This window comes from Ischnura elegans, chromosome 8 (assembly GCF_921293095.1).
Source record: "Ischnura elegans chromosome 8, ioIscEleg1.1, whole genome shotgun sequence".
Taxonomy (NCBI): Eukaryota; Metazoa; Arthropoda; class Insecta; order Odonata; family Coenagrionidae; genus Ischnura; species Ischnura elegans.
This window is the reverse complement of record NC_060253.1, coordinates 113,526,562-113,553,221: the sequence shown is the minus strand read 5'-3', so window position 1 is coordinate 113,553,221 and position 26,660 is coordinate 113,526,562. Positions and strand designations below refer to the sequence as shown.

General features: G+C 38.6%; 1 protein-coding gene across 1 annotated transcript in view; it reads right to left on the bottom strand.

The window, feature by feature from the left end:
• LOC124164280 (potassium voltage-gated channel subfamily H member 4) overlaps positions 1–26,660 on the bottom strand; it is a 561,414-nt gene that overhangs the window by 239,944 nt on the left and 294,810 nt on the right. The gene's annotated exons all lie outside the window — the stretch shown is intronic.

Below are 26,660 nucleotides of genomic sequence, written 5' to 3'. Positions count from 1 at the left end.
GATGCAAACCAGAAAATTTGTGGATGAAATTATACAACAAGTTTTTCAACACCACTCCATGAGCTCCAAATTGTGTAGGCCAATCTTTGAAGATCTGAAATTACTGTCTCATCGTGAGTGTACATTGTGTGTGGTCTTTTCCTCATTTGGGAAAAATGGAAAAATTGTTTGAAAATTTTCATTTCCATGAATAAAATAAAAGAATTATAAATGACATTCATCTTTATTACATTTGCAGAAGGGCCTAACCAAATTGGTGTGAGGCTTTTTATCCAACTCCCACAAAATTTAAAAGGTTATTTCAGTGCTTCTTTGAAAAATAAGATTAAAGCATTTCTATAGGGAAAACAGTGACATTCAATTGAGGAATTTCTGAAAAAATCAGTTGAGGATTGTTGGAAATCAAGAAATCTGAGTTACTGTAATGGAGACAACTCCATATATATTAATTACAATCGTGTATAAGCATTAATTATGAAACACAAATCAACTTCCTTGGCAAAATAATCAGATCAATAACTAACAAAACATTTGCCAATTGCCAAGTTACCTGAGATACCTAGCAACATGAATGAAATAGATATACAACAAGAAAAATGTATTGTAATTTGACTTGCCCTATCCAACACTTATTTGCTGGTATAAGATGAAATCAAGTCGTTAACATTATTACAGAATTTTTTGTCTTTTGAATTTTTTGTCTTGTACCAGATGATGGCTCAGTGAGCCGAAACGCGTTGTACGCATTAAAAATTCTCGTGGAAAAGTACTACGATCTTTTATTTATTTAAATATGTCTAACTTCCACCAATTGAAGACTGAATCTATTGAAGTTATTATTACAGAAGTTAATTCTTTACCTTAGGATTGTCTCTGCTCTCTCATTTGATCCCTGTGGGATAACAATCCATTTCCCCAGAATTTGTGGGAAATGAGCCACTCTGTGACTTCTTAAATTGCCCTGCTCACGCTTGGATGGCTTCCCACCGCTTCCAGTGGAACGCTGGTAGCTGCCTTGCCCATAGAAATGTGGGGCACACAGGACCTATAAAGGTAATTTGGCAAAAATACGGTATATTTCCAACTTCAATAATTATATAACCTCGTGTAAAATGATATTACCTTGGTTTCCAATGGGACACGTTGACCAGCAGCAGGGACTGGTCGCAATTCTTCAATAAGGACTCTTGCCATGTCCTGAGTTAGGCGGTATAATTTGCGAAAAAGTTCCTCGCTAGTTTGGAAAGAGTCAGAGGTAAGGTCGCAGGTGCCTAAGGTTGGTGCGGACATCCCTCAGCCTAAGTCTAAGGCGCCTTTCTCTCCTGCATCTGCGGAGAAACCGCAAAGGGTCCACAGGGTCCATCAGGCTAAATTTTTGGTTGTCAACAACGCACAATGTTGAAAAAATTTCACTTATAATTCTCAGAAAGTAGCACATTCTCATAATTATAAAGATGGAAGATCCATGTTAATATATAAAGGATATTTAATGAGTGACATTATCTGGTCAACCAAATAGTTGAACTTTTCAGAAAAAGACGTCGATTCTGCCCAAATTTATTGATGACTACATTCTCAAAACTAGATTTTCAACTTGAAAATGAGTGATTTACAGATTTTCACTCACCAGAAGTTAATGAAGGTAGAGGTGGTCAAGATGTCATTTCAAATGGAGAGAAATCAAGAAGGGCGAAGGCCAATGCAGGGTAAGTAGTGGTTTCCCCGAGTCGTGTGCGTAGGTCGATGATATATACTTGCGGGTTGTCCACGAGATTCAGCTGTTTAATTGTCAAAATCCAGTAAATAAAGAATAGAAGGCACACGCAGCACGCCAATACTCAACTAGTGAATGACGGAATGCGTGAAGTGGTGTTGAGTGGATAACAAAAAACACGTATAACGCGCACGGTGGAATTCATAAGACCCACAAGTGTAGGTGGCCGTAGCGACACCTTTTTGGTGTCAGGAGGGCTACCGACGATCTCCCGCTTTCTTTCTTGTACCGCACCGATCGGGTTCCTACAGAACCGCACGACTTCTTACCGGGAGTTGGTGTGACGTCGCACCCAATGAATCGGTGCCGCACCAATCGGTTTGGAGATACAGAATACGGCCCCAGACACAGTTTTAAACGTTCGGAAACATTAAACAAAATAATGATGTAGAATTTCAATTCAACAGAATTACAAGCACGTAAAATATCTTACGATTTGTGGCTGTCACAGTCCCAAGAATCGATTCTGAAATCAAACATTTGAACATGGAATCCGTAAATCTCAACGAATTTTGATCAGACACGTTTTAAAATGTTAATAAAATGGAAAGAAAATAATGATATAGAATTTCAATTCAACAGAGTTAAAAGTCCTTAAAATATCATTCGATTTGTGGCTGTCACAGTCCCAAGGATCGAATCTCAAATTCAACATTTTGACCTGCAATCCCCAATTCTCTAAGTACGTCTAAGTGAGACACGTTTTATAATGTTCAGAGAAATTAAACAAAATTAAGATGTAATATTTCAATTCACTAGAAATACAAGTACCTTTAATATCTTACGGTTTGTGGCTGTCACAGTCCCAAGGATTGATTCTCAATACAAAAATTTGGACGTGGAACCCGTTAATTTCAACGAGTTTTGATTGACACGTTTTAAAATGTTCAGAAAAGTAAGAAAAAATTATGATGTAGAATTTCAATTTAACAGAAATACAAGCACGTAAAACATCTTACGATTTGTGGCTGTCCCAAGGAATGATTCTCAAATTCAACGTGTGGACGCGGAATCGGCAATTCTCAACGAATATTGATCAAACATGTTTTCAAATAAAAAAAATACTAAGCAAACTTATGATGCAGGATTTTAAAATCAACAGAATTACAAGTTCTTATGCATCTTGCGATTTGTTGCAGTCATATCGATTCTCAAATTCAACATTTGGACGTGGAATCGGTAATTCTCAACAGAATTTGATCAGACACGTTTTACAATGTTCAAAAAAATTTTACTCATTAAAATATTTAGTTTCAATTATAATCGATCGAAAGTATTTTAAATTTCCTAGGTTTTGTTTCTTCTTCACTCCTAAGAATGTATTCTCAAATTCAACATTATAAATGGAAACTGTAATTCTAAACGGATTTTAATCATACACGTTTTCAAATTTTTAGATAAATTCAACAAAATGATGATGTAGAATTTCATTTCTACAGAATTACACATACTTCAAATGTTAAGATTTGTGACTGTCTCAAGGATCGATTCTCTAATTCAACATTTGAACGTGGTAACCGTAATTTTAAACGGATTTGGATCAGACTCGTTTTACAATGTCCAGAAGAAAATAATACATGTATCTCTGACACACTCCTAAGACTCAATAGGGTAGTTTCCTTCATCAAAGAAAACCAAAGGCATTGATGGCGATTCGTTACCCACCATTAGTGTATTCATAATACACAAATTATTTGGTTTTTGAAATACCGGTTTAGACGAATGGCAAGGGTCAAATTTTATCCTCATTTGAAAAAGGCCAGATTGGCGCCCATGCGATTCCACTCCACGTGACGTCACAGGGACCTAGTTTCTACACGAGAGGATAGGAGTTATGCATCGTCAGAGGCTACCAATGCATGCATGAGTCACAGAGGTCAGGGAAACATGTCTTAATAATCACCTATTAAAACTGGCTAAGGTCGGAAAGTTTTCTTTGCTTGATAAGGTATTAATAAACCTTTTTTAAGCCATGCGCTACCAGACAGGAAGGTACTCAGCTACCCGTTAGCATCCTGCGTCCTATCAGCGCTCAGAGCCTCGATCAAGGTCACCTACCAGGCGGGAGGGGGAACCAGAAATGCGTCCCGGTGTTTTCGGTGCGGAGTGCGGAGTTTTCCCAGCATTCATACTTACCGTCGCGTTTTCGCGCGCTTGAAATTTTTCACTTTTCATTTGATCGCGAAAAATAGATATCGTCATTTAAAAATCTAAAAGCGTGAAATACGTACTCCAGGAGTAATAATCTTTCAATTTAGGCAATAAAAAAATAATAGGAAACCACCCTATTCTCTTACTCGACTTATGGGCGTGGAAACCGTAATTCTCAACGGATTTTGCTCAGTATAGTTTAGAAAAATTATATTAAAACTGGTGTAGAGTTATTGTTCGACTGAATATCATATTTTTAAAATTGGTCCCTCAGGGTTTTATTTGGAGCCTATTTTTTTGCTGTTTTGTTAATTAGCATATTGAAAAGCATTGTTGATTGTAATATCTTGCTGATGTTTTTTTTATGATATTAGCTATTAGAGATTTATATTTATTTATTTATTTATTTTCATTGTCCCATAAACAGCTTTTTATGGCCTTTTACGATGGGGAATTAACAATTAACAATGAAGGACATTCACACACACCCATGCCCTGGATAAGGGTAACTTACCCAGGCGGGACTCGAACCCGCGACCTTCGGTTTGGCAGGCGAGGACTTTACCCCGTTGCCACCGAGGCCGGCTTATATACTTTCATTTCCCACTCGTAAAACGATGTTAATGATTTAATAATATGGTCACACCACCATGTTTTCTCAATTAAGATGAAGAAGTTTAAAGTAATGCCTATCACCAATAATGCAGATGAAGTACGGCGGATACACATAATTCCCCATACTATATACATATGAATATTAACAAACCCTTGTGCAAATGCAATAATAATGAAACATTTTCACAAAAATCCAGGTATTAACGTTGATTAAACATTTAAAATTAGGGAAAACTGTGATAATATATATATTAAATCACGATAGCCTAGTTACCAAATGCACTACATTAGAGATTTATTATATGTTAGAGTTAAAAAGATATATTTCATTTAGAAATGGCAATTTTGCTGTTTAGGGTAAAAATAATAAGACACACAAAATTAAACTATGCAGTACACAAAACTGTACTTTTCAATTGATATCAAGCATCAAAACATTAATGGTAACGTGTCACTAAAAGCAAATTATAATGATACAAACAATGCGTGAAAAATACTAAAAATATCACTATGAAAGCTTTTGTCGTATTATTATTATTACATAAATCGTTACAAGTCGACCATGAAGTTGGGTTATAACATAAAGTCAGTAAGTACATTAATACAAAAATATAAAATGCAAAGTACCAGCTTGGTTGATAGATTACATCACACACAAAAATATAAACCAAAATACAAAACAAAATACTAAGTACAAAAAAAATTTAAAAGCCCTCAAAGTACCATTTTTTGCATAAAACATGTCCCCATGTACATAGCACCAAATCAGCAAAAACAATACATGTTTACATTTACATTACCCTCAGAATCCATTTTTACACAATAATATACGAAGACCAAAGCAAAAAAAAACAAGAAACACAAAATTCAAAAAATATACCATTATAAAGCCCTCAAAATTCAATTATATTTATCCTATTGTTAAATATAGTGGCGTTTGTTGGGAAGGGCTCAAAAAAAATTTCCTCCGGTAAACCATTCCAATCCTCTATCCCCCGATGTGGGAAGGAAAATGTTAATTTGACAGCTGCCTTGGGGCCTTAATCTTATAATTATGATCCCTCCTCGCCAGATAACTTGATCCTTTTAACCGATTTGTTAGGTCCCTCCACGCAGGATCACCACTGTAAGCTAAATATACACACTTCAAGCGTGCTTTCCTTGACTCTTAAGATTTCCAGCCCAGTGTTTTTTACATCTCCGTGACGCTTGCCTTCCCTCTGAAATTTCCCAAAACAAATCTAGCTGCTAATCGCTGAACTTTTGTCAGTTGCTTGATTTCCCGATTCAGACGAGGATCCCAAACTGACGACCCGTATTCTAGAATAGGCCTAACAAACGTTTAATACGCGAATTCCTTTGTTATTTTACAGCTTTTTACAAGGGTCCTCATTTAATGATACTTTTTCTCTAATAAATATTTTTTTAATTAATCGTACTGTACATAAAACGGGGAAACGGAATGTAAACAGCCTGAGCGGTTTTTTTTGCCGCCTGGGAGTGCCTGGCAAATTAAATATGAATTTTGTAGCATAAGGCTGAAGGGGGAATTTTATTTAATCAATCAATTTGAGAGGAATATTTTTTTTACAAAAATACAATACCAACCGGCTGTCGTTGTAGTATCGGCAAGGTGATGCATAACAAATTCTGGAAATGTTATGGATTCAGCTAGTCAATTTTTGAATCGACACAATAATCATTCATTGTTTCGAGAACTCTCTGCCCATTTCTTAAGGTATGGCCACAAGATGTGTTTTGTCAGGAAGTCATTGAGAAGTTTCAGATCATCAGGGTCGTGTCATAAATTCAGCCTACGCGATAAATAATGCAGAGTATTTTTTTCTGAGTGAATGATTTTTTCCCCAATTTAAATATTATTTTCTTTATATCAAGTCGTGTAATAATGTGAGGAGGCATTTTCTTATGAATGACGGAAGGAGCCTATGTAAAATTGAAAAATAAAAAATTAATTTGTAGAGCCTATGATTATCCAATGTCCTAATGAGTACACGGGGAAGAACGTGTGGTAAATATGTAACAGACATGAGTAATCTATATGTCAAAGTAGAACTGTGGATATGATACACATTTTAAAAACCTAGAAGTTCCCCCGGAAATACCCCGTTAAGACCGTCAAAGGCTCCGCTCCACGGTGTCATAAAACGACCGTTTTCGCAGTAGAATCCTGGGGGTCAGGGATCGGAGAGTAAAGAAGGTATAAGAGTCTCAGCTGGTATCTTTCTGGTAGGCCTTTTTGTGTTAGTCCCAGGAAAACAACTCACTTTTTCGAGATTTGAACGCTTTTAATAGAAGCATGTTCTTCGATCGTATCCAAAGAAAACAAAATCAACTTCAATGAAACGTGCACTTACCTCGGCTAAAAAACCTCCACCGTCTTCATCATAGACCATTTTTGAATCGATGTCTTGAAGCAAAACATAAAAACGGTGAATGCTGAGCGTTAAAACCCACACAGCTTCAATACCTTTACCGCGTCGCGGCTAAACCAACTCCCGACGCGCGGAGACGAACCCTGCCGCGCGATCGAAAAATCAATGTAATTTCCGGCGTCGCAAACTTATTTCAAAGTTAACTGCATAAACATCTCAAGAAATCTTCAAAGAATGCTCTCATATAAGTAACTCCGCGTGACTTTGCCGAAAACTCATTTGAAACTCTACCTAAATGTAAAACTTTGTCGAAAAACAGTGCCCGCCATTTTGTAACTGCACGGTAATAATTTATCTATGATATTCTTTAACATTACGGAAAATTAAAGAAAGAACCCTATGCCAACAGATTAAGTGGTTTTTTTATTCCGCAAGAATCCACCCATAACTTCACCATCTACTTACTTTGGAAGATTTTCAGAGAAAATTGAAGACGGGCGTTTTTATGGAAATTTGCTCACGTTTGAGCCTCTGTATCTCAGTAACGGGTGGGATCTATGTCAAATGAAGTACATATTAATAAATTTCAATCATTTTTGAGTATACCTGCGTAGTTTCAAGTTTATAACTCAAAAAAAGCCATTTTGTAATTTTGTCCGGCTTTTTCCGATTTCCGCCCACTGTGCGCGGTGATGTTCCTAAGTGTTTCAACAAATGAGGTTCAAACAGAATGGCAGTGAGTGTAGCCAATTGATCGTTTAACGATAGATCGTTTAACCGATGACTAAGGGATTTGCATTGATTAAACACCTTTACCGAGGTTAAAAGGAAGGTTTGTTGGTGTAGTGACATCTAGGGAGGTAGAGAGACTGAATGTATGGCCATGCATTTACACCGACTGGTGCTAATACGGCACAGTGAGTGTGGCTTACTCGCCTGAAGGGTATAAAAAGGTAAAAAGGACTTCGAGACATTTGGTATATTATAATATGGAGACCTTTTGAACCTTGAATGTGCTGCAATCATATGATTTTTAAATCTAAATGCGTCATCAATTGTTACACCCATATTTATAAGTTGTCACCAGTTACGGGACTTATTTTACATGTTAGCATTTGTGTGAATGTTTAGAAATCTTCAGTATTTTTCCATCACCTCTTTGGAACAAAATTCAAAACCTCAGGTTTATTTTCATTGGAAACTTAATTATTATCAGGGGTTCTCTATAAAACGTTTTTAAAAGCCTATTCGGAAATTACATTATTGCAATATATTTTTCGATAACCTTGTGCGTAGGGGCAATATGGATATAGATTTGTAGTTATTTAGATTCCATCTTTATAAATCAAACTTATAATAGTAGTTATTATAATGTCAAGCACTTAAATATTCTCTAAGGTCAAATTAATCATTTTTGCAGGATATTGAAGATTTTTTCGAAATAATCGAAACCAGGAAGGACCCGACCTCGCTCAAGGAAACTTCAGACAGGAGACCTGCTTCTGCGTTGGCTCGTTGAGAGGGTGGGAAGAAGAAGGCGAAGAAAACTGCTGTAGAACAATAGTCATCGCCAAAGGAGCAAGAAGACAAAAACATTGCAAATCGCTTGCATTTACTGCAATGAACTTTTTCCAAACCCCAAATCAGAAGAAGGTGGATAAAGTGCTGTTAGTGTAATGAATGGGATTATGAATAGTGCGCTGGGTATTGGTGATGTTTGTGGCAAACCATATAAATTTGATTTGTGTGATTACGGTAAACATTAATTGTTTGACAAACGACAATTTAAGCATACAATTAACCACAAAACTATTGTAAAACCTAGTGCTGTTTTATCGGACCGGTATGATAAAACGGGGTAATTGACATGATACAAGGAAATATAAATTAACTTTGTTTCTGTTTGTTAAAATTTTGTTTACTTGTAATCGACTCCTTCTTAAATAAAAACTTACAGAGAATGATTGTTTTTATTGAGATATGGCAATTTATCGGTTTTGCTCAACTTCCCCCTGCATTAATTTTGGGGATTAATTCTATGGCACAGAAATTTTATCTGGGCGAGATAAAATAATTCTCAGTAATTGACAAAAATCACAGAACTAAAAGAAAAGACCTTACACATCAATGATCCACCTCGATCTGTCTGCATATCCCGTAAGAACATATGGATATAAAACAAAAGAGAAGCACCCAGAAAAAAGACACAAGAGCACTTATAAAACGGTGCAAAGTAAATTTTGGAGAACAAAATTTTCACGATCCACTAAGAATAAGTGCACTCTAAGATTATCTATGTATAGGGTGTACCAGGGCCAGGTGGTCCTGCCAGGGGGGTAACGGAGATGGGTTGGAACTCGCTGCATTGTTGCAAACACAAAGAGTGTCCCCAAAATTCATAGAACTTGCAAAATAATTTGCCAATTGATTATACAGTTAGAAAGCGAAGCCCTTTATTCACACTCGAGACGGTAATCACGGCAGCTAACTGTGAAATAGACTCTGAAAATACTGTAACTTCGAGAGCGACGAAACAAACATCTGGTCGATGATACAGAAAAGAAAATTCTTGTTCAGTAAGTAAATATAAAACATAGGCAATTATGCATGCGAAATTTTATTCAGAAATGGAATATTCTTGTGCAGTAAGCATAGGGGAATGAGGGGCAAAAGTACGCATCTAACAAACAATTATCAAAACTACGCATTCAGGTTCAAGCTATTATTTTTACTTTGTCCACAATTTGTTCCCTGTTTCATGTACTACAATACTTATTTTCCATTACTGCAGAATAAATTAATAACTGGAGTTATTCAGCAAAACGTAAGAGAAAATCAAATAGGAAACTTGCCCCTCACGTGGGGCAAGAGTCCTCCCATGGTGGGGCAAGAGTCCTTTCATTGTGGGGCAAGAGTCCTAATCGCAGTTTTCACATGTGAACTTTATCTTTCCATAAAATGAGGTGCAAGGTTCTTTCCTCCATGTTTTACAGACATAAAACATTATCCAATTAACGATTGGTGGATCTGAATACAATTTTCCGCAGCCTACATAGTCATAATCAGTTTATCCTGTGAAGTGAATGCCCTGTTTGCCTCTCAGAAACCGCCGCTTAGTACTACAATCCTTTACTTTATTTTTAGATATCTTCACGTTTAGTCTCTGGGTGTATTCGTAATAATTTCAGACCACTTTGAATTTTTTACTTCGATTTTACGCTTGCAATGCTTTTGGATATGGTCTAATGCTCTCAAGAGAGACATGTGCCTCCCGATGTCTGCTAGGCAAAGTATTGTTGTAAGTTGTAAGCAGTAAATAATAAGCAGAGTTAAGTACTCAAGGTGGAAGGTTGTATGGACATGAGTTTGGAAAGGGAGTATGAGGAAGGAATATTTGAGGGTATAAAAGCTTCTCCGCCTTCCATGACAAAACTAGAACATCAGCAGCGAGTTTTGTCTCTCTCTTATCTCCCTTAAAATGTTTCGGACAGTCATAATAAATGTCTGAATTAGTGAATACCCAATCTGTCGTTAGCAAAAGAGATTCTGAAGGTGATCCAACTGGAAGCTTATTTTCAAACGCTTTCTCTGGACTGGGGGAATGTACAGTAGGGCGGATCGGAAAAATCGATTTTTTTCAAATCCATCTGGCCCAATGAAAAAAAGTTGTGGGACCGGTCAAATATAAGTCCTGAAAATTTTGAGACCTCTTCGTGAACCCCTGCCCCTCGCTCAAATGAAATTTAGGGGGGGAGGGTCAAAATTCGAATAATATAATATTTTATGGTCATTCCGCATAGATTTTGCCGAGTTACTGGTCTTTCAGGAAAAAATTCTTGCATTTTGACGTATCTGCCACCGTTTAGCAACAAAATGCCTAATTAAAGGCGCCCGCGAAGAAAATATTCCAACGCCCACGCAGCGTCGCGGATACAAGAGCAGCAAGCCGCTCCCGTCCTCTCCCCGCTCGCTTCTACTCCTCCCACGCCTCGAATACAGCAAAATTCATCCCGCGTGTGCTTCTAGGAGGGCGTTCATCTCTGATAATATAAATCGGAAGATGGTAGAAAGTAAAAAAGGATGCGTCGTGAGACGACTTGTCCCTTATTTGGTGCCTCGTCGGCGTTAAATAAATCGATGTTACCAACTTTTAGAGAAGTGATGAAATATTTTTAGATCCGCGAACGCAGGAAAGGAGCCTACGGTTTATGAAGAGCCTGATATCGCATGCGGCGAAAGTGGTACTGAGGATATTGAACAGACGAATGGAGGCGAGGGCAAACGGTTACTTGAGCGAAGATCAGTAGGGTTTCAGATAAAGGAAGTCAAGGATGCAATAGCAATAATGAGGTCCCTGGTGGAGAGGAACATAGAATATGACCGGGCCGTGTCGTGTTATGAAGGTATGGGACCGGCATGTTCCGTGGATTTTGAAAAAGCGTTTGATAGGGTGAACTGGGTAAAGTTAACGGATATTCTCAAGAGAATAGGTGTATATTGGAGGGATAGACGATTGATTCGTGATCTGTACATGGCCCAGACTGCGCAAGTGAGGGTAGCGGACGGAGAATCTCGGTGGGCAAGCATTGGCCGAGGTGTGAGGCTCTATCGCCGCTACTTTTAACGTATTCGCTGAGGAGATGGTAAGAGAAGCGTGGGACGAGTTGGGAGCTGGAGTGAAAGTGGGAGGAATGATGTTGAAATCGGTAAGCATCGCAGATGATCAGGCGCTGATTAGCCAGCGAGGGGACTGCAGGCTCTAGTGAATGCGTTAGAAGAGCGGTGCGAGGAGTATGGGATGAGGATTAATCACAAGAAGACTAAGGTAATGCGGTTTTGTAAAGTATCGCGAGCGAGGAATGTGAGATCAAGATAAAAGTAGGTGGGGAAAAACTTGAGCAGGTAGAACAATTTAACTATTTGGGCAGCACGTTAGAGGAAAACGGACACAGTAGCAAGGACATCAAGAAGCGAATTGCACTAGCAAAGGAGGCGTTCATGAACAGGAAAGAGCTTCTGAGAGGATCGTTATGTAAGAGTTTAAAGAGAAGGTTAGTGAAGAGTTTGATTTGGAGTGTAGCTCTCAACGGTGCGGAAACGTGTATACTGAGGAAAGAAGACGAGAGAAGATTGGAGGCATTCAAGATGTGGGTATGAAGAAGAATTGAGAGGGTGAAATGGACGGAGAGGAAAAGGAAAGACGAAGTGCTGGATATGGTTGGCGAGGAAGGCTGCTTTTAGATGAGGTACGGAGGAGACAGAAGGTATGGATGGATACTTAGCGGGAAGGGGCTGTTGAAATGGTATTGTAGGGTAAAATGTTAGGGAAACGAGGCAGGGGAAGGAAAAGAAAAGGATTTTTGGATAGATTGCAAGGGAGTAGGCCGTACAGTGAATTGAAGAAGGCAGTGCTGGAATGAAGGGAAGCTTCTAGATCACGTCTTTACTACTCCATGGAAACCTACCTAATCGGTAGAATACTATAATAATAATGATCATTAAATAGACGGTTTTTATGGTATAGCTGGGGTTTCGAGTGTTTCCTTGCGGATATTCTATTTCAATTGCAATTTTTGAAGCATTAGGCTATTATAACCTTTCATAATAATTATCATAACTATTATATAATGATTTTCTGGCATTTTCTATTAGTTTTATTTATTCTTACTTCATATATCATATTTTCTAACTTTTAGAAGTGCAGCAATACTATTCCAATTTTAGAACACTGGAAACGAATGGGAGCATGAAGAAAAGTCCGTTTTGTACTGAATATTTGTTTTAATATCACGTTTTAAAATGAGAATACACTGACTTCACTTCAGTATTTCACATGATACTTTTTAAAATTGTTAATGTTAATTTAAATTACTAATTTTACAACATTTTTAAAATTTTTTTTGCACAGTTGGATTTTTTCAGAACATTTCTGTAATGTTTTTTGGTATTGTCAATCCAATGGTTGGGGCGATCATACCTTATGTTACTAGGAAATCGTAGAAGTAAGTCTCTAGCCAAACTTCTTCAAATATACTTGAACAACATGCCTTTTGAATCCTAGAAAATCAACATCATTGTTGTTTTTTCTGAATAACTGTCATTCATTGTGTGCGCGCCAGTTCTTCAAACGGAACCAGTATCTCGGATGGCGCTAGAATCGTTTAAGGATTGCTATTATGTGGTTGAGGTAATCGAAATGAAATTCGTCGTTCCACTCAATTAAAAACGACTACATCCGTGGCATTAGAATACAATTTAGCAAAGAAACACAACGAAAGAGTTGGGCTTGAATGTGTGAGGAGTGGTCGAGGTCAAAGGAAATGCCTCTGCCGCCGAATCGCATGTGACGTGGCCCGAAAACATTTGCGCAGCGATATTCGAACACATTGTGAACGCAGGTATTCTAACAAAAACAGAATAAGGTCCCGTACCACTTCTTTGATCAAATGGATATCCTATAGTTTTCAATTTTTTCATCCAACCGATTCATTCCTACCATGAAAAAATTGTATTTTTTTGCAACTTGCATTTATCTGTAACATTTTATCAAATTCTCTGAGATGATAAAAAAGATATCCTGCACGATATAATGACCAGCAAAAAATCAATATCCTTGTATCGAAACTTAATTCTCAAGTCAATATTCATAGCATAAGAAATTTTAAACTTTAAATTCTGCTGAAGTTAGATATGATGCTTTCCCGGCGAATATATTCCTAAAAGGCTATTCGGGCTTTCAGCCGGGTGACCTCTCCCCATTGTGGCAAAATTCAGATTGGAGAGAGTCCACCGGGCTGGAAGCCCGAATAGCCTTTTTGGTATAAATTCTGTTTCTTGTAGTTTAAACAAAATTGGTAGGGGTGAAGTAAAATAGCAGTGCTAATGCTACCCCCTTGCTGATTACTGGGAACAAATGGGTTACAGATGATTAATATGGGTGTAGTTTTGGCGCATAATATTTTCTCGACTTATGTTTCGTTATTTAAAATGGCTTGTTTCCACTTGCTAGGAAATAATGTTTAAAGAATTAACACACCCATATGAGTGTCTCCACGGTTGCAATTTGACGTTGAAAACAAGGGGGTATTAACAGAAGATTCGATTTGCTGGCAGTCATTCTAATTTATCTTTCTGCAGTACTATAATAGGTTGAAATATATTTCAACACGCCCCCGTACACCAAACTAATCCATAATTTGCATCGAAGCAATCGTCCCACTTCCTTTGAATCGATGGCATATATTCTCGGAGGATATTTTATTTTTTTCTTGCAATTGCTCCACTTGTTGAGAAGAGATGAAATGTTACTAAAAAACCATAGTCTCCGTGACTCCAATGTCTTCATCAAGATCCCTCCATTAATGAGGAAGTGTTCTTACTTTTTCCATCCCAGCCTTACTCCGAATAAAAGAAGCAGTGTGCTTGAATCTGTTAGAAAATATGAATGCATAAATTTCGTGATGCATGTATTTCATATGTATTTGTGATACTGGGTGTATCGATACCTTTGATCGATACTATCGATTGTTAATTGTCGGTGCGGTCTGGTTGGTAACCAGTAAATAAGTTGGTGTTCTTGGAGTTTAACTGTTTCTTCTCTCGCTTGTGTCACGTCGATGACTGTTTAATTAATAAACGCAAAGTCACGCAAAGTCTATATATAAATCATTCAACAGGTTATGGGCCCAGCTACGTGTGGCAACATTTTATAGAAATTTACGTGACTAGTGAAGTGCGAACCTTAGGAAAAGTGATCGCGAGTATTCCGTCATGGCAGAAGCGGAGAGTTTGACGAGGAGCATTTCCAAGTTCGATGGCACCAATTTTAAGCTGTGGAAATTTCAAATTAAGACTGTATTCGTTGCTGGAGGAATACTAGATGTGGTGCTGGGAGCAAGTCAACAGCCAGCGTATCTTCAAGATACTGCAGGGAAACAGTGGTTGAAGGACAATGCAAAAGCAATGTGCATGATAGCATCCTCAGGTGAGTATTCACAGCTAGAGTACTTACTTACGTGCACATCGGCGTCTGAAATGCGGGAAAAACTATGTCTCGTGCATGAGCAAAAGTCGGAAGCTTATAAGCTTCTTCTCATGAAGCGGTTTCACAAATATACAATGGGGCCGAGTGATTCTGTCGTAAAGCATATTGCGAAGTTACAAAATATTGTGGCCCAACTAAAAGACGTCGGAGAGCAGATATCGGATCTTGCTCTTATGGCAAAGATTCTGGGGAGTCTTCCCGCTAAGTTTCATCCACTAATTACGGCGTGGGATAACGTCGCAGCAGCTGACCAGACCGTAAAGAGACTTCAGGAGAGGCTGATCTCCGAGGAAGCAAGAATTACGGAGATAGAGGAGTCGGCGAGTGCGTTTGCAGCCATGTCGATAGATAGAGACAAAAAAGGGCAGTAGGAAAACAAGTTGGAAGTAAGCAGAAAGCCAAAATTGTTTGCTTTATATGTGGAAAACCTGGCCACATTGCCCGATATTGCAGGAAGAATAAAACGACGGAGAACAAGAAGAAGGAAGAAACAGAAACAGGATCTGGGAATAAATGTCCTGTGAGTGCTTTTGTTGCTTTTAGTAAAGATTCTACTCATGAACGCAGCAAACCTGTAGATAAGGCAAAAGATGTGAACTATTTTATCTCACGTAGTGAAGTAAAGGAGACCTGGCTCATGGACGGCGGTGCGTCTAGGCATATTTGCTACAGACGTGAGTGGTTTAATGATTTAGTTGAATGCGGAGATATCTCAGTTACTTTAGGAGATAACACGAAGTGCACAGCTGTAGGAGTTGGAACTGTTGTAATCCGCAAGTACGCGAACAAAATGTGGGAGCTTGGGAGAATTGAAAATGTAACTTCGGAAAAATCTTTTCTCAGTCGGTGTATGTACTTCAAGAGGTTTTGAGGTTAGGTTTGCAGGAAATAACGTGATGGTGCGTCAAGATGGCAAGGTGCTAGCTACAGGTGTGAAACAGGAGAACGAAATATATAGAATGTTATTTGTTGTAGTCACTAATTGTCAGGCCAATCTCGCGTCAAGAGACAGCTTCAAAGTGTGGCATGAACGTCTGGGACATCTGAATGCTGGAGCGATGATTCAATTATCCAGGTTAGGCATTATCGAGGGGCTGAACCAAGCAGGAGGTGAAAAATTCGTTTGCGAGGCTTGCCAGCTGGGAAAATCTCATCGTAACACATACAAGAGTGTACCTGGAGACAGGAAATGTCAGCCAAGGATCGTAGAGTCGAAAGATGTCTAGTTCAATGAAGCAGATGAGAAAGTGCAGATTAGTAAGCAGCAAGAATTCCACTTTCAACTGCTTGGAGAAGAAGGAAATGAAGAAATTGATGGGGAAATAGGCCACGTTTATCCAAAAGTATGTAGTGAAGAAACTCAGCTATTACAAGGAGAAGGAGTAGCTCAACGTTGTTTAAGAGATAAAGAACGATTAAGAAAACATCAGCGATATGGTATTGATATAAGTTTCGCTGAGTGTGCTGAGCCGATCAATTATAGGGAAGCTGTTACAGGGCCTGAGAAGGAGAAGTGGAAGAAAGCTATAGAAGAAGAACTATCAGCTCACCGGGTTAATGGCACTTGGACTATTGTTTCGAGAAAAGGCAAGGAAATGATAGACTCGAAATGTAATCTATGTTCATGATTAGTAATGTTAAGTCACTGAACACTGCATTATTAGCCATCTTCTTGAACATTATTCTCTTCATCTCAAGAGTAAAACATTAGATTTAATGACGCTTTTTGCAGTTCGTTCTTTGTTCAATTTGCCGACTTGGGTGGCGGCGGGGTAAAATGCTCGCCTGTCAAAGAAGTGTCTGGTTCGAGTCCCGCATGTGTAAGTTTCCTTTATCAAGCGCAACGTTGTCGCAGAATAATTTATTCACGCCATTTATGTCAATATTGATCCGTCGGTACGTATGAATAAAGTATGAATTTTGTAACGTAAAGCTAAATGTGGAATAGTATTTATTCAATAAATTTGAAAGAAATAGATTTTTACAAAAATACCAACTCCCGTAGAAGTATTGAGAAAGTAATGCTAAGCATATTCCGGAAATGTTATGGATTCAGCGAGCCAAATTTTGAAGCGACACAAAAATCGTTCATTTTTTCGTTCCCATGGAAATACCTCCGTTAAGACGGCCAAGGGCTCCGCTCCAGGGTGTCATAAAACGACCGTTTTCGAAATTAGAATCCTGAGGGTCAGGGATCGGTGATTGAAGAAGGTATAAGGGTTTCAGCTGGTATCTTTCTGGTAGGTCTTTTTGTATGAGTCCCAGGAAAACAACTCACTTTGTCGAGGTTTGAACGCTTTCAATAGAAGCATGGTATTCGATCGTATCCAAAGATAACGAAATGAACTTCGATGAAACGTGCGAGTACATCGCATGAAAAACCTCCACTGTCTTCACCATAGACCATTTGAGAATCGTTGTCTTGAAGTAAAACATAAAAACGGTGAATGTTGAGCGTTAAAACCCATACAGCTTCAATAACCTTACCGCGGCGCGGCTAATCCATCTCCCGACGCGCGGAGAAGAACCCTGCCGCGCGATCGAAAAGTCAATGTAATTTCCGGCGACGCAAACTTATTTCAAAGTTAACTGCATAAAGACCTCAAGAAATTTTCAAACAATGCTCTCATATAAGTAACTCTGCGCGACCTTGCCGAAAACCTATTTGAAACTCTACCTAAATGTAAAACTTCGCCGAAAAACAGTATCCGCCATTTTGTTACTGCACGGTAAGAATTTATGGGCTGTATTCTTTAAGATTACGGAAAATTAAAGAAAAACACCATGTTAACAGATTATGTGGTTTTTTATTCGGCAAGAATCCACCCATATCTTCACCATTCACTTACTTTGGAAGATTTTCAGAGAAAATTGAAGACGGGCGTTTTTATGGAAATTTGCTCACGTTTGAGCCTCTGTATCTCAGTAACGAGTAGGATCTATGTCAAATGAAGTACATATCAATAAATTTCAATCATTTTTGAGTATACCTGCGAAGTTTCAAGTTTATAACTCAAAAAAAGCCATTTTGTAATTTTGTCCGGCTTTTTCCGATTTCCGCCCACTGTGCTGCGGTCAGGAAAGGGATTTATTTCAGTATGACCTAGCAAATGTGCAGCTCCTCGCTCATCTATTCAGAGAAGCTAGCCATGCGACCCAGAGCCCACCACGTGGAGGTGGCCCCACCTTGGGCTCTTCCTCTACCCAACTACCCAACTAACGTCATGCAGACCAGTTTATATGTTCTGAATCGTCACCTTCCGGAAATATTGTGAAAAATTGAGATATCGAATGAAATTTTGGCAGAACTTGCCGTGAAATCAAAGTGCATCTGATAACGCCATCCTTGGCGTTATAACCGCATGCATGGGAAGCCGCTTTGGAGACTAGCTTCAATGTCCGTTGCAATGCCACTGTGTGGTGGAAACATACGGCGAATGAATTCTGGCGAAGTATTTTCAGGAAGCGACAGTTTTTCAACGATTTCTTCATTTGATATATTCCTCACAAATGGTAACACGATAATAAAAACATCAGTGCTTTCTCAATGAATCTTTTCTCCATAATCCATGTCTTCAAAATTCAAATGGGGAAAAATTTTGCACCTGATGCCATGATTTAAATTACCTGCTTCGTGGTCTATAGCTCTAAGAATATTAATTTGTTCCTCCTGTTGGACATTCAGTCGACGATCGCTTATCACCACGAGAAGAATATTTTCTGGGGGTGCGGAAAACACTTTTGTTTGGATGGACTACTGCTCGGTACTTCCTTGGCAAATATCTATATCTATGAAAGGTCTCTCAGACGCGACGATCATAGTCGACGAACGAAGATCGACTGCTGATCCAACATTGCGTGACTACGTATGACCTTTAATATAAATGTTACTATTTCCAAGAATTTATTGTTGAGTTTCTTAGTCTAAATGAATAACCAAAGAACTGAGTTAGCCGTGGTCAACCAACGGGCTTTATTTAGTTTTCCAGGAATCATAGTGACTAGCCCACGTAGCCCGTAGGAATCTACACTTTCTAATGTCGAGCTTCACTTTACATTGTTAACATTAGCTTTTATGATGAACTATTTAGATTAGATTTCAATTTCTCAGCATAAAACGTTTGAACAGATTCACGCGAAATATGGTGTTCCGTTATCGCTTAGAGAGTTATTATGGTAATGCTTATTTCGTGTTCCTTGATTTTTATTATTGAATTTTGATTCTCGAGTCGACTCGATCAGACCGTCGGGAAAGAGCCGCACAGCGCTCGTACGATCGAGATAATCATAGAAATGAGAGTAAAGTTGTACATTCGGGGGCCAATAAAAAAATTCGTGTCTCGGATCTTAATAATAATTTAGGAAAAGCATTGCTTATTTTACGTAGCCAATTATTTCCGCAAGTCATTCATTGCTGAAAGAAAAGGCCAAAGTTCACTTACTTTCCTACTATCAATTAACCGCTGAGATGAGCTATTGTCGCTGCTCTCCATCACTGGTTATTTTTGATCCAAAACAATCCAATCATTTTCCGAATTTCGCCCGGTCATCTTTCCGCCGCCTTCTCCACATTAAAAACTGCCATTCCAACTTGGCGTCACAATGGCTGTTAGCGACCGCACGTTCTGATTGGCCGAATGACAGCGATGGTTTGAGAGTGGGGCGAAGAGACGCGATGGACGAAAGGGATGAGATCGCTTGGCGATCCAAGTGGCGCGACGGTCAGTTATTGGAGCTATGAGTCTCTCTCTGCGAAATGTCAGCCTCGATGCAGGAATGAATAGGAAGGGGAAGCAATATGGCGCCGCAGCGCAGGTGGATCCAGTGCGATGTCCTTTTACTGCCGTGATTCTGTCCCTTTAAGAGGCACCGATTCATGAATGTATAACGACGCATGCCTGGATGGCCGCAGATCCGATATGAGGTTCTCGCAGACCGTCGCAATGAAAATTTACATGTTCGTAAGTAAATTTTCATTTTGGTGGCCACGTACTCGGTTTTAAGTATATTCTATATAAATGGTCCTACAGGGTCCATCAAGCGCTTGGAAACTGCGCTTTTATTACGAAATACATAGCAGCCGATCATTAACTCCATTAAGGTATGTTAGATTAACTTGCTGAATTTTTTCTTTTAATTAAACAGTAAACTTATTTGATTCATTTTGTACTCAATAAATACACCAAGAATGAAATTCGCCATGACTGAAATATTTGACTTCAATATTTTCAATTCACCGCGAACTTCATCCTTTCGAGTAAATATATGTCTTTGCCCCCGTGAACATGATTCCGCACAATGTCACTTGTTTCATTTGTTGTGCTTCGTACTGAATAATTGCTATTAAAAATTTTAACGCTTTCTGATGATTATATTTTTTAAATTATGTCATCCTTCACTCTAAGCCTTCTAAAACTTTTGTCAAACATATCCTCTTCATTGGAACCAAGTGTAAACCTACGGTCCAAGATTATTTGTATGAATTAAAATGGATATATCAACTAATCAACAATGCGAACAGTTTCACCGATAGTATTAATCATTGGTTCTTTAAACACCATTTGGAAAAGATGGGAGGAGGTGAGTAATTGCCTTCCGTTTACTTATTTGCGATATGAACGCTGATAAACATTAGACTGTCGCAGTAAATAATACGGAAACGAGGCGTGCCATTAGTTCGATCTTGCCTTTCTTCTAATCACTTGCCCTCTTATAACTCCTCACTTATCACTCATGCCTTGGAATCTTGGAATTTTCAGGGCAAGCAGAGCAGGCTACTGTCAACCATGGCTCTTTCCTACGCTTAAAAAATTTTTCCGGTATTCTCTCAGCTGCCAATGATTTATGTTTGAGGCAAATGTTGGCAAAGTCCCGCTGACACTGATAGCCCCAAAGTCCGGTTAATAACCCGTCAAACCCACGCAGAGCAGTGAAGCAAGAAAGCAGCCGTCCTTACGCCAAACAACAGCACATGAACCACCACTTCGCATGAAGGTTATCTTTCGAACGGTTGCAGTTCAAGTTGAGTTCCTTTGTGCATTTATATGCAACAGGGGCGCAGCTAGGCATTAAGGCTGGGGGGGGGGTCTAGGTGCAACTATTACCGGGGTGCTGGGGGTGTGGACTACTCACCAGGATAAGCGGTAGGTGCGAGATTAATTAATTGCGGAATTTTACGATATACGGTTCAAAATGGTGCGTTTTACGGCTTTCTGAGGGATATTTTATTAATCCTTACACTATTCTATTAGTAATATCAATCCAATTAAGTAAAATGGATTAAACTTAAAAATTTATCTGAGCTTTGGGGGCTAATGGATTTGTATGAGTCTGACAGAGTTTATAACTTATTCAATTCAAATACAAAATAACTTCGAGAGCATGTTCCCCTGTTACACTCAATTTATACCTACTTAATATCATAACAAAACGAATTTACGAAATACAATGAAATACAGTAAACTACATTTTAATTGATAAGTGAGTCCTTAGCATGAATAGGGCCTAGTATGACGAATTTAGAAATGACGATTTTATTGAAAGATAATTCGTCATGATTGCGAATGATACCACTCCAGGAAAACCTCTATAAATATTTTAATGAGTCGGTATACACAAACATCTCCTTACAGCTTTAATATCCAATATAATGCGAAATTAAATCATCTGGTGAATAGCAGATGAAAACTTTTGATGAACAAGGCATCATAAATGTCATGATTTAGAATATATTTAAGCTAAATAACTTAGTCACTCAATGAAACGTGCTTTTCGTAAGACAAATAATTGAATAAGAAATACCTAGGATTGCACTTATCCTCCATATTCTATTTTTCACTTCCTATGATGGACCAGATCACGGCTAAAATTGCACATTAAAAAAATTGTAACAGAAAAAGAACGTAAAGAAAAATGAAACGCTAAAAATAATTTTTACCTACCTATCTTTTAAGGAAAGGTTGTTTAGATATCTTTCTACTGCATTGATGTATTGGCAACAAGAGAGGAACTACATTATGTGCACTTGTCAACTATGGAATTAATAACAACCACACTTTCGATTCTATAATCTCACTAATTCTCCATATTCTATTATTCACTGCAGTTGATGCACCAGCTCACGGATAACATTGCACATTAAAAAGGTTAGTAACAGAAAAAGGACGTAAAGAAAAATAAAACGTTATCGCCATCACAAAGAATGAAAACAAAATCAATTTACCAACCTATCTTTTAAGGAAGGTTTGTCCTTGTATTTCTCCTCTTTTCGTTTGAGAGTTTTCTTTTTCCTTTTATAAAATACGCTTTGATGTGATCAAATTTTTGTTCATACGGAAAGAAGCCATTAAAAGATTGACTTTTCAAAAATTACTAAGTAAATATCCTACCTTATATTTATCATCCTTTCGTTTTAATTCCTTTCTCTTCTTTCCCAATTTAGCTCCTCTTGTTTGCATAAACAAATATGTTGCTATGATTGTTTGCTTGTATGACTGCCGCGCCGCCATTGGAATTTGGTGGCCATTTTTTGAACTAATCCCCATACTCAATTTTAATTGAATAGACGGATAAATAATTGGAAATTTATTGTTTTCATAATTTTTCCTGGGGTTTCAGACAATTTTAGAGGGGGGTTTTCATAAGACTTTTTGTCGTATCTCGTCTCGTTCACCCCAAACATTTGTATGAGTGAGTGAGTGAATGAATGAATGAATGAGTGAGTGAGTGGTCGTTAGGGGACTTTATAGAATATAGATTATATATATTAGTCGCCGGGAAAGTATTAAAATATATTCTGAAGATATGACTACGCTTAAAGTGCTCTAGATTAAAAATAAGCAGTTTTTTTGTCACCCTATGGCCGCTCAGTTAGATCGCAGTTTGGATCTGGAACAGATGCAAGCGTATCTTCGCATTGAGGTTCCAAGTAGTTCCCAGAGAAACTGAATTTTGTCCCCGCATACTCCGAAAATCAAACCAGCAATGGAAATGCATTCAGTGAAAATTGGTTGGCAGCGTCACACTGACGACATCTTCCCATCAAAGATTTCGAGAGTAATGGTGGCTTTACAGTTCGGTCCATCTTGCCCTTTTCAACCGCCAGCGTTGCGGAAACAAATGAAATGCAAAAATCGTCGGCTCCTAATACCTACAGCATGGAATAATGCCACCTTGCCATTAGAAGCCATTTACCCAACGTGTATGTTGTTTGGTGTGTACTGATATTGGTAATTAACAACTATTTTAACTGAAACGAGCTCCCACGCTGCGTTTTGCATGTGATACTGATGAAAGGAAACTATTATGTTAATGTACACTGTGATTGTGAAAGAATAAGTGGTCAGCATTTTGTATACATAGAAAAATTGAAATATCGATGCCTATGACTTCAGAATAATATTGACTAATGCCCCGAAGAGCACTATAAACTCCAACATGAGCTTTTTCAGCATAATAGAGTATGAGCAGGCTTTCGATACGCAAAAAAAAAACAAAAATTTGAAATCCCCAGCGCATTGCCGCCTCCACGCAGAGAAAATCCAACTCGAATGGATTTTTCTGCGATGACGCAATGAGTTGGCGACCTGACGTCATTAACTCTCAAATACGGGAGCTCTGAGGGTGCCTCCATAGTTCAGCGTGGCATTGGAGCAGCGGCTCGCGAGCCAATCAGATCCCGTCTTCGAGAATTGATGATATCAGGTCGCCAGCTCAATGCGTCGTCGTAGAAAAATCTGTGCGAGTTGGATTGATCACCCCCTGCCAAACACCCTAGAGGTGGCTCGCAGGGTAATTTGTAGATGTTGTAGATGATTTTCTCTGCGTGGAGGCAGCAATAGGACGGATATTTCGTATTGGTGTTTGCAAATGGGAAGCTTAGGCATAAAAATATGCACGAGTGGCTCAACAGGAAGTAAAGAATACTATCAATTTCATTATTTGCTCTTGTTCTGAAGTTGTAAGCATCGATATTTCAAGTATTTTTTTTTAATGAAACTAATGATAGCCCAAGATTAGATTTAAATCACGAAGGAGCGTACATTAGCATAATAGATACCCGTCATAGACAGGGGCGCAGCTAGGAATTAAGGCTAGGGGGGTTTAGGTGCAACTAATACCGGGGTGTGTAGGGGTATAGAATACCCACCAGGATAAGCAGTAGGTGCAAGATTAATAAATTGCGGACTTTTAAGATAAATGGTTCAAAATGGTAAGTTTTACGGCTTTCTAAGGGATATTTTATTAATTGTTACACTATTTTATAAATAATATCAATCCAATTAAGCAAAATGGATTAAACTTAATAATTTCTTCGAGCTCTGGTGGGGGGGGGGGTTATCCTCCAAAACCCCCCCTCGCTGCGCCACTGGTCATAGATATCACAAGCTAAATACTGTGGTAGAGCCATGTTGCTGGTGACTACAGTTGTTTAAATACCAGTTTATACTATGTAATTTTGTCCTCATGATCTGCTTCGTTGAATCTATTTAGATAACATGGCTGCTCCAAGATTTTGGAACAACGATTTTCATATAAGATGTTTCATATAATAAACGACTCTGTGATCGTCATATTTACTTCCAGTGCTATTAGTATTTAAGAAAGTATTTTTACGAAATTAAATCTGCGCGAAAACGCAAAAAACAACATACGTATTGTGCGTCGTCATTGCTCGAAATGATAAGATGGTATGATCTGGGCCCGAGTCGACTCTTCTCGCTTTTCATTTGTTTGAGCAACGCGCAGCTGTGAAGGGAAAATTTTGCCGATGGAGCGGGTGTTCTCGACGCCAAGCCCAACTGTGAAAGCACGCGATCAACACCGGGCCGTAGGGACTCAACGACGAGAAAATACAACAGCAGCGACAGGTGTGGCCAGGCAAGGAACTTCAATAGTGGAACGGCTGCGTTTTACGACCGCGTCGCGGAATGCTTCGAAAAATGGAAAGTAAAATTGTCTGCGACGAGAGATTAGATGACGGCGCAGATTATTGGATAGAGTGAGAAGGGAGGGCGCTGCCATCACCCGACGCGCATTCGGCCATACTCTAAATAAGCTAATTCAATACCTCCAATGCGCAAACGCTCAACAATCGAGTCCCACCGAATCAAATCCGCTCATCTAGACAGCCCTTATAATAATAGATCAGTGGCTGTTAGGTGGGCGATTGTTGAGCGTTTTTACAGGGAAAGTATCGAATTGTTGTCTCTTAGCAGTAAACAGTACTGTCCAAGAACCCTACACAAGGACGGTAATGTCCTATCTGAAATATGTTATCAATTGCTGCGCAAGTAATTCAAGTTCCTACTTTGGCCTCTGTGGCGCCGCCAACCGCATGCGAGGCAGCTAGCAGACGTTACAATAGGGAAACAATGTTATTTCTCAATTTTGTTTTACCAAATTACGGCGAACAATGATGAGCTTTACCAATTTTTCTGATACGACGAGTTAGATAATAGTCATATCTGTATTTGATGGGATGGAATAATAAACCCAGATGCCTGTGATAGTACAGCTAAGTGAAATTATATTCGCACCGGTGCCCTCCGCAAGAAACTGTATTAACTGTCTGAAAAAGTCGAAAATCCGCCAATGAACCTCAGGCGCACGAAATAATCAAGGAAGGAAATCGATACATGAATGAATATACAAGAAATTTGCAGCATGCAAGTCTGTTCGCCATGATACCTTGACAGACTATTTCGAGAAAAGCTCAGGTGACAGTGCAGCCTACCGGCACATTTGAAACATGGCGGATCTTTGTTTACAATTTTTCGGTACAAGCTGATGACTTTAAACCATTATCTCGGACGCTATACAGACATGGGAGCGCTCATATTTTAGGTATGAATAGTAAATGATTGATTTAACCCTCGAAATATAATATTTACGTTGTGGGAGCGGTGATTAACTTTACTAATTCCTAATTTTACACTCACATTACACTACGTCATATGAATACATTACGAATTTACATTTATTCCTTCATTTCACGATTGAAACAAATTGCTTCGATATCACTCAGTAAAAAAGAGGTATACACGGTCCATAAGTATCCACGGTTGAATAAGTAAATGGTTCTGAAATCAAAGTATACTTAAACAAATGCTCTGCTATGCAAGATCGATGCATCGTTATTGAAAAGTGTTCATGTATTCAGTTCACTTTCTTCGTAACTTCAATAAATGCTGTGACCAGCAGAATATAGAATTAAAACGACAATACCTTAAACTTTCTTACCGTCATTGTACTAAAAATACCTTTGCGGGCATTCTTTCACGTACACAGACAGCATCGCCCATTGAAAATACAACACTCTCACCCTCACTGATGCCAATATCGGTGCGCACGGATTTTGTATCAAGCAATACTATTTCTTTCGCCATAGGCACTAACCGAACACCTAAAACGACTTAAAAAAAGATTTTCTTCCTTTTAGGATCATCGAATACGTACTACCTTCCATTCCAACGGAATAAAGGGGCAATAAACAGAATGATTGCTCGAGACAAAGAGAAATTTAATGAATTCCTCATCTTGAAACAGCATACATTGCACTAGAACAAGGCAAAGTCTTCATACTTGCAGCGATATATCACAATTTTACCCTGATCCAGTCTATTCAGTAATTCAGAGCCTTATCCTCGCAAAGGTGGTTGAAGTAACATACGAATAATATCAA